Source organism: Opisthorchis viverrini (genome assembly GCF_000715545.1).
Source record: "Opisthorchis viverrini unplaced genomic scaffold opera_v5_223, whole genome shotgun sequence".
Classification (NCBI taxonomy): domain Eukaryota; kingdom Metazoa; phylum Platyhelminthes; class Trematoda; order Opisthorchiida; family Opisthorchiidae; genus Opisthorchis; species Opisthorchis viverrini.
The window spans coordinates 157933-166972 of NW_008751880.1; positions in this window are offsets into that span (position 1 = coordinate 157933).

The following is a 9040-nucleotide window of genomic DNA, read 5'->3' on the forward strand; positions in this document are numbered from 1 at the left end:
GTCTCGCTGCTCTTGGTCTGGCTGCTCCCCTTTGGCCTTTCTGGCATGGTTGCACCTTGTGGAACGAAGTTCCGGCCAGTGTAGCCCGCGGGATCATTGCAGCACTGAAGCCCGACCACCACGTCAAGGTGGCAGCTTTAGGTCGGACTGGAGGATTAAGCCTGTACCGGAGATAAAATTTCAAACTTTTGGTGCTCTTTCGGTGCCCAAATACCCGTCCCGTGACACAGTAATAAACGAGGAAAAGTGCTATGAATGATGCATTCTGTATCGCTCAAGTGGGACGGGTTGGGCCATGTTCGAAATATAGCATCCGGCACAAGCACCGCAAATGCAATAACTGATTAAGTCAGCAGGCTCCTCCTCAGCAGGCTCTTCAAGATCTACCTAGTACATGCCACTAGATTACCTGGCGGCAGCGTTACACAGCCTTACTATGGTTATCGAATGGCTCATTTGCTCCTCAGTTATGTCCATCTTGTCTTCGGCGATGGCTCACTGAATATAATTCCCATCCTGCTCACACAGTCGCGTTTGTTCTGATATACAATCTGGTCTACCTTAATGGGTTTGATTATTACAAAGGATTTACTGTCGTTCAATTTTCGAAAGGCATCTCTGTCTTCCTTTCTAAGTGAACCACTGAGTAAAAGCCGTTGTAAATGATCTAAACTGTTCTAGTGTCACATCCATCATGCGCTCTAAATCCCTAGTTTGCGCCATAAGATTCACAAACTCTAACTGAATGATCTTGTAGTAGATCTCATCCCCGAAGACAGGGACTCAAAATGCTTGACTTAACTATCGGTCAGATATCTTGTTGGATCAACTGGAGGGAATCTTTTTTGTAGTTTATCACCCAATTCGTGAGTCCCAATGACAGACTGTCATGTATACGGTACTTCGTTTCAGTATGAATATTCTCGCTGTGATCGAATCCTTCTCGCTCCGGACGCGTCGCTTGGCATTTTTAGACCTTAATCTGATACCATTTTGGCAGTTAACCTTTCAGTAGTGTCATGGGCAGCGTCCGTGATCATTGCAGTTCGCTAGTTCATGGTTTCCACAGGTTTGATTGTGAGCCTCCAATACTGATTGAGATCTTTCAGCGGCCCCAGGCCGTCACTTTCTGCTTATTTTTTGGAATATATTCATTGGGTATTTAGAATGAAACTGTTTCAGAGCGAAATACTTGGTTGCTTTCACCCCACTGTTTTTACCGTCCATGCGATCGACATCTGCTGACCCGTCTTATTCGATGTATGCTTCAACCGCATCAATATCCGTATCGTCCACCTCTCATTACGCTGCACATATGCGCCTAACTTAGCCATGCTCAACCCTCATTAGTTAGGTAGGGATGTTAGCAGTACCATAGTAACAAACCAGTTTTCATATGCAACCTCTCAACCCATACTGCACCACTGTCATTGCTTACGAAAACAGTCAACGCTAGATACGATTAAATGAGACATAGAATACTTATAACTGAGGCAGTGTCATCAAGTCAGACAATTCTGAGCTTTAATGCTACAGTGACTGCTTCAGCCCGAATTTGTGAGGCTGCCTGATTCGATGACTCAATAGATTGTCCAAATTGCCCGTACTCACCCGGCGAGCCCTCATCTCGCATGAACACAATGCGTCTTGCTAGTGAAAGTACGCTCGGCAACAAAAAACGAGCAGTTCACTTGTCTGACTAGAGGATTCTGACTCGACCATCCTGGTCATATGCCTTTGTACTGAAGATCGTTTTTCGAACTTTTCTAAAGCGGTTGTTTGTGGTTATTCTCCCACCCGTACGAACATTTTGATGTTCTTTAAAAGTGAATTCTCTGTGATATAGAAGTAGATCATCAGCAGAACAGAACTTTTGAACCGACCCTTCCGAAAGATATGGTCAACAATATGCAATTTTGTTGCTGGACATCGTTCCCATTTGGACACGAAATTTTCTTCAGACTAAGTGAGTAGACTATCAACGCGGCCGAGTTTTAAAGCAGACGGAAAAACAATCAGAAATATCGATCTCAACGAGCACACGAAATCAAGGACACATAAAGTTGACGTTGGTTAGTGTGAGTGGTTTTGTCTTACCACCGATATAATCGGGGGCTTGAATGGGCGCTGAATCATGTATTTCCGTGACCACGAAAATTGTATGTTGGACAATACGTGAAACGTATTTCCTGACATGGCCTTCAATGATCAACAATGTTTCAGAATTTTTAAGTAAGTGATCCTGCTTCCGGAAATAGGGGACGAATCTTTCAGTCAACTACAGAAGTTAATTTATAAGATCCGCAATCTCATTGATATTGCTGCGGATTTTGCTTATTCACATTTGATTCCAATGTGCATTGTTGGTGGTTATTGGTGGCACACAAAGATGTGAATGGAGGATACTTGGATGTGTACAATATATATTTTCATCTGTATTTCCCCGATTTTCCTTTTGCTCGTGTATACAGAGCCTTAGTTGCCACCTAAATAGCAAAACTAGGGGTTCTAACAGCCTTCCACGTTTTGTCGAGTAGCTAGAAGAGTATTAAGAAAATCCCTGATCTTTAGTAGTTGATCTCCAACAGTTGAGTGTTATCCGACCATAGTAACAAGTGCAGTTTACGCATTTAGCTATTGAACGTTGTACCTATGGTCATCTCCCCACATGGATCGACATACCATGCATTTCAATTCGATCATGATATGCCAACATTTGCATTAACCCATTAATTCTGTTAAGGCGACCATTACATCTAACGTTTCACTCCATCTCAAGATCTTCATGGAACACGTATTTTAATACTACAATGATGCCCATCCAAATTTCAACGCATTACTTCTCCATTTTCAAACTTTATCCCAAAGTGGCATTTTCCAAGCGGGCGACCTTACCTCACGCGTGTCTTGAGTGTTTTTATCCAGTCAACTGCTACATATTGTTGAACTGGTTTACGGAATCCATGTTATCCAAACGGACTACTTGAGCGAATTGGCGAATAGCCCATACAATAGATAAGACTGCATAGGAAACCACTACTCTCCTCTACTGATGGGAGACAGGGAGATTCTAGTGGGATTTTCGCATACAGTGACTATGGGTACTCGTAAATTTCCGAGGGAATTTACTCGTGATGACAATATGGGGTTCCTTTTGCATCAATTTAGATCTGCTGGAACATGAATCTCCGCTTGATGCTTATGTACGCAAAAGGTTTGGATACTAACCATTACAACTTCCCCCTGGGAACCAATGCTCAACATCTATGCAAACTCCACTGCAATCTTCTAAAAATGATGGACTATTCTTGCAAAACATTCTTTTAGGCCCTGGTTCAGATGCATCGCCTCGGTTGGATGAATTGCTTGTTAGGTAGTATTTCGAGAAAATGTTTGGTGCGTAATTACACCACTGGGACGAAATCGGATGCTCTGATTTAACAGCACATTCAGATTTAGAACGAAATACAATAGAGCAATTGTTTTATATATTCAACGCAAATTTTAAACTCCAAAACAAACAATTCGCAATGTGCACACCTGAAATGTAGATGTACAGTTGGCGAGCGTATAAATAAGGATAAATCATGGATAAAACCCTTATTTGCAAGGTGTTCCCGATGCATTCTGGAAGAGTTTTTCCGTATGAAACTGAACATCTTGCTTGTTACTCTGTCCGTTTCGGATGAAAAAAGGGCGGTTCAAATGTACGCGGATTACTTCTTCTGAGATGGATAACTAAAATGTGAATACCCTATCACTGTACGGGGATTCGACAATCGCAGTCAGCGTGTCGTTTCTAAAATTGGATTATGATGGGTGCCATAAACGTCTAAAAGATTAACCTTTAGAGGAAGCAGCTTACCTAACAAGTCTGCAACATAATCTTATGGTGACTGAATTTTCTTTCAATTTTATGTGAATTGAGTTGATCCAGTAGATATGCGACTAACCAATGTATGATACAAGTATTTTCGAATAGTCATATCACTTTAGTTTCATGCAACTGAGTTTCTCGTTGGTCACTTGAATAGTCAAACCAAAGCAGTTTTTTTTGGATTTGGCGAAGTGTTGACGGTATGAGTTTTCCTCTAGTAGACCATAAGTAGACCACAGGGATAATACGTACGCATTAAAGGCCACTTCCTCCGACCTTTTGATGAGAGGGCTTTCAGAAAACGTCATCAGTATATAGCCTGATGTGTCAAGATTCCTATAGTAAAACACGAGTGCCGGAATGCCCATAGTAAAATGGTAATACATCAAACGCACAAGTCGATTTCCAAGACGATCGAGTTTTTTGCGATTGGAGGTGGGGTGAAACGAATTGTTTAAGCAGTTATTTTGTTCCAACTAATTGGCCGTTAGGTACCTAATAAATATCATGCTTGTTGTGTGAACTTCAAGTATAGAATCCCCATTTGAACACTTTTATGAAGTGAACACGCCCTATTTTAAGATGGGACAGTTTGGTTGGTGTAGTTTACAAGAGGAGACTTGAATCGGCGAAATTCAAATGAAAGGTGGGAATCACCTCAGAGAAATGTAAACGTGTACCACAATAGAATTTTGTGAACTCATTACTCCAATGTGACGTATAAACCAAGATTCAGAAACCTCATTTTCCAATGAACATAAAAATTAAAACACATATATGAGGAAACTGTTTGGTGCATTGAAATAGAACATAAAATTTCTGTACTGACTAGCTTGTTGCATTCACCGGTAAAAGCTATTGAGTCCATATGAGTGCCCCATAGAGCATTAACTCAACTTCTGACATGAGCTTCGCTCCAACAGAGTGTAAGGTCCTACTTCTGCTCAATCAGTCACTGAACACCCCACACACGATCCAGGGAGAGACACTCGAGGCACCGGCTTCCAGAGCTCGAGTTGTGTTCGCTAAATTGGGACAAATTGGTGTATACCTGAATTTCAAGGGACGTGTATATCAAGCTACGGTATAGGATGTTTCGTTGTATAGCTGTGAGACTTGGCCTATTCGAGCAGCGGAACTGGGACTTATTCAGGCGACTGACACTAGTTGTCTCAGAACCATAGCTCATGTGGGTTTGTGTGGGGGGATCCGTAAGGAGGCAACTAGAAAGCGAATGTTCGGTTGTGCAATGAGGACGTCCATGGAAGAATGTATCAAGCGCCAGGACTTGTGCTGGATGCACAAGGTTTTGCACATGCTGAAATGCCGGTTGCTGATGAGAGTGCAGTTTCTTGTACCCATATCGGAGTGACGGAAGCACAGATAGCCAACCTTTGACTTGGCAGTGTGATGTGACAAAAACTGCGAAAAATGTGGGTTTAGTTCTTGCGACTGGCCTTCTAGGACTTGATCCACGCATGCCAATTGTGGCTAGTTGAAGACGCTCCAAGATATGACTGCTAATCGATATCAGTGAATTCTTGTTCCTATTTTATACCTGTCTGGGAGTGTAAGCGCCTCGAAATGATTGTGTTAGGCTAGCGCCAAGTCTTTCGCCATTCACTTTAATTCTTTTCATATTCGATAAATCACGGTTTTACGGCAGCTCAGCATCAGTATCGATCCCTGTGTTGTGTTTTCATTGACGTTGATGATGAATATCTACACTTTTTGAGTGCTAAATTTCGTTAGTGTAACAGTACAGTTGAAGTGCGAGTGTGGTGAAACTGATCTGGTCTGAACGGTTGTTCTAGGAGGAAATTCATCCCATATTTGATCACATGGACTCAGGTGGAAAGGAGGCATGAAATCTCGATGGCTACCACCCCTGTTCCGTCAATCGTCAAGTGCTGATGGTAAAATACTGTTCTCTAGGGCGTACATCACTAAACTTTAAAATGTGTTTAAGTCTCACCGAATAGTGATGCCTTCTGTCTCTGAGTGACTCGTGTGATTGTGCACCCAACCATTTTTTTCTTCTTCTTTATGACCACAACGTTCTGAATTATTTTTGTATCATGTGATCGGATCTCGCGAAAGATGCATTCCGGATTCATATCTACTGCATTGCCTAGTTTCGTTCCAGGTACCAGGACGGCGCGGTCCCTGATCAAGGAATTTTGTTGAGACAAAATATTTCTATGCTAGGTTTGATGGTAGGATATGATGAGACAGTTGTGACACATGTACATATGACATCCAAAATGCTTACTCTTTCATTTTTCTGAGGGTAGAATCACAAAGACGTCCATATAAGAGGGAGTGAATTATCTTCCTATATATATATATACATACGAAAGGCAGATTCCTATATATATATATACATACAGAAAGGCAGAAATATGTGCGGTTATTTTCTATTCGTTCCATCATATATCACTTGAAAGTATCGTGCGCACGAATTGCGGGACTCCTAATTTTACTTCAGTCTAACACCTTTCCTCTACATTTTTAGGTAAGAATTTACCTTTAATTCGTCTGTTCAATTGATTATACGAGTTTGCAGCGCTAAGATGCCAAGTTGGTTAAATTGTTTAGCTAGAAAACGAATCCTTCCAATGCTACTTGATTTCACTGTCATCAGGCTGTCAGTAAAAATCATTGACTAGGATTACTGGTTCGATACATATCGTACATGTGTAATGTACATGTGTACATGTGTAATGTATGAAGAGTGAAGCCGCAAACCATTTGTCATCTGAACATTAAGCACTGTAAGGCGTAAATATGGAATTTCGCCTTCACACGGAATACTCAGACTTATCTAGCATATCAGAGCTGGTTTTGAAAGTCAAAATGTTCTGATTGAAAGTGCTTTTTTGCTCCAGTATACTAAGGTTTGTCTCAATTCTCAGCAGTTTTTCTATGGCACATGTTTGGCATCTTTATCCTAAGAAATTCAAGACAAACTTGTATTTCTTGTCAACTTCATGTTGGATCACATGCTTTTGGAATGGTTTGCATCCAACCATAACTTTGAACGATTTTCCCCAGTGAAATTTTGGAGCCTGGCGGAATGAGATGGAAGCTATTGATGCTTCAGTTCAGTCTGACGGGATGCAATTGAATTTCGTTTCAATGAAAAAAAATAGCCTTTGAACGAGAACATTTTCATCACAATTCATTATGTTGATATCTATAGTCGTATAAAAGTACAACAGTGCATAATGGGAAGAGCGTTCATGGTCCAGTTTGTATCAGTCCAAATAAACCAGCATGCACCNATAAAAGTACAACAGTTCATAATGGTAAGAGCGTTCATGGTCCAGTTTGTATCAGTCCAAATAAACCAGCATGCACCGTTCAACCACAAAAATGGCGTCTTGTACAGGGTCAACGACAATGAACGCTTATGCTCAGAAGAGGTGGCTAGTCTAAAGTAATACCCAATGTATAATAAAGGTCCCACCGGTGAACACTCCCTATTTTTTAGCATGTTGGTGTGTAGCTTTTTACGTCTGCATTGACTGTTTAATCCCAGATTAATGGGAGTAAACGGGAAACTTCAGGATTGCTGATGCGTTTGAAGAGACATGGGGAAGTCTAAACATGTACTTTACACTATTCCCGACACGTAGACCCCCTTTTATTTACCTCTGTATAAAACCCAACGGCTTTTTAATGACAAGTTATTCATTGTCTCAAATTGATTTTGTAACAGTCATTTATTTAGTCTTTAACTTGTCAGTGCAAAAAATTAAGGGAACTGTATACCATGCACCGTTCAACCACAAAAATGGCGTCTTGTACAGGGTCAACGACAATGAACGCTTATGCTCAGAAGAGGTGGCTAGTCTAAAGTAATACCCAATGTATAATAAAGGTCCCACCGGTGAACACTCCCTATTTTTTAGCATGTTGGTGTGTAGCTTTTTACGTCTGCATTGACTGTTTAATCCCAGATTAATGGGAGTAAACGGGAAACTTCAGGATTGCTGATGCGTTTGAAGAGACATGGGGAAGTCTAAACATGTACTTTACACTATTCCCGACACGTAGACCCCCTTTTATTTACCTCTGTATAAAACCCAACGGCTTTTTAATGACAAGTTATTCATTGTCTCAAATTGATTTTGTAACAGTCATTTATTTAGTCTTTAACTTGTCAGTGCAAAAAATTAAGGGAAACTGTATACCAGTTTACGCCATGATTGTCTCCAATTTAGAGAAGGTATTAACTTTTCGTGAATTTGGTCATTTAACTCAGAAAAGAGCCTTGGTTTTACAAGTGCCAACAGCGTCCCTACCCTCTGGCTTGTCAGATGTATCGTCTCCGTTGGTAGTCTCTGCAGAAGTATCTTGCTATGTTGAAACTCATGTGTGAGCTTGAAATAGGTCTGCGGCTGATGTATGAACTTACTGACTGGAAGGACCATGTTCCCAACCCAATCTCAGCGTCTCGACTGCTTGGGTAACCCGAAAGTATTTCACCTCTCGGATGGCATTTCAGCTGAGGACCGAAAGGGTGTTGCGGGTAAACGATTCATCCAGGTAGTTCTTCGCCAACTACGTACTTACGCATATACTCAAACTATTTCGCTAAGTTGATTTTCGAAGAATTATCTTCGCTTGTATCATGTAAAGACATTTTCAGTCATTCTGATTTGCTTCATTCCTTTTAGATCACTCTAATAAAACGAGCTTTAGATCATTATATGGCTTGTGAACTCCCTCCTACGGATATGAACACGTACTGAACATTTGAACGGTCCATTCATATTCCGTAAAATTTACGGTGGCTGAGCTTAACGCGGATAACTAAGCTTCCTTCAGCCAAGTGTCTTGAGCACGGAATGTAGTCACTATTCGCCGCGTACTAGGTGAAGTTACCTAAAACTAATGAAACCATTAAGCATCTCCAAAGATTTTGTTCTGAATGGACCATTGAATTTACAAGGTGGTAATGGTGCTTCCACTCAAAGCCTCTATCGAATAAAAGCACGCGTCGGCACATGTAGCTGATTTCCAGATGCTCATCGGTATGCAAGTTCAATGGATCACTTAGATCCGATTCTTCGACTTCAATGCCGTATCAAAATTCATCGGTTTTGTGTGATGGAGGATGAAATGTTGAACGGAAGACATGTTTATCATGCTGACTTT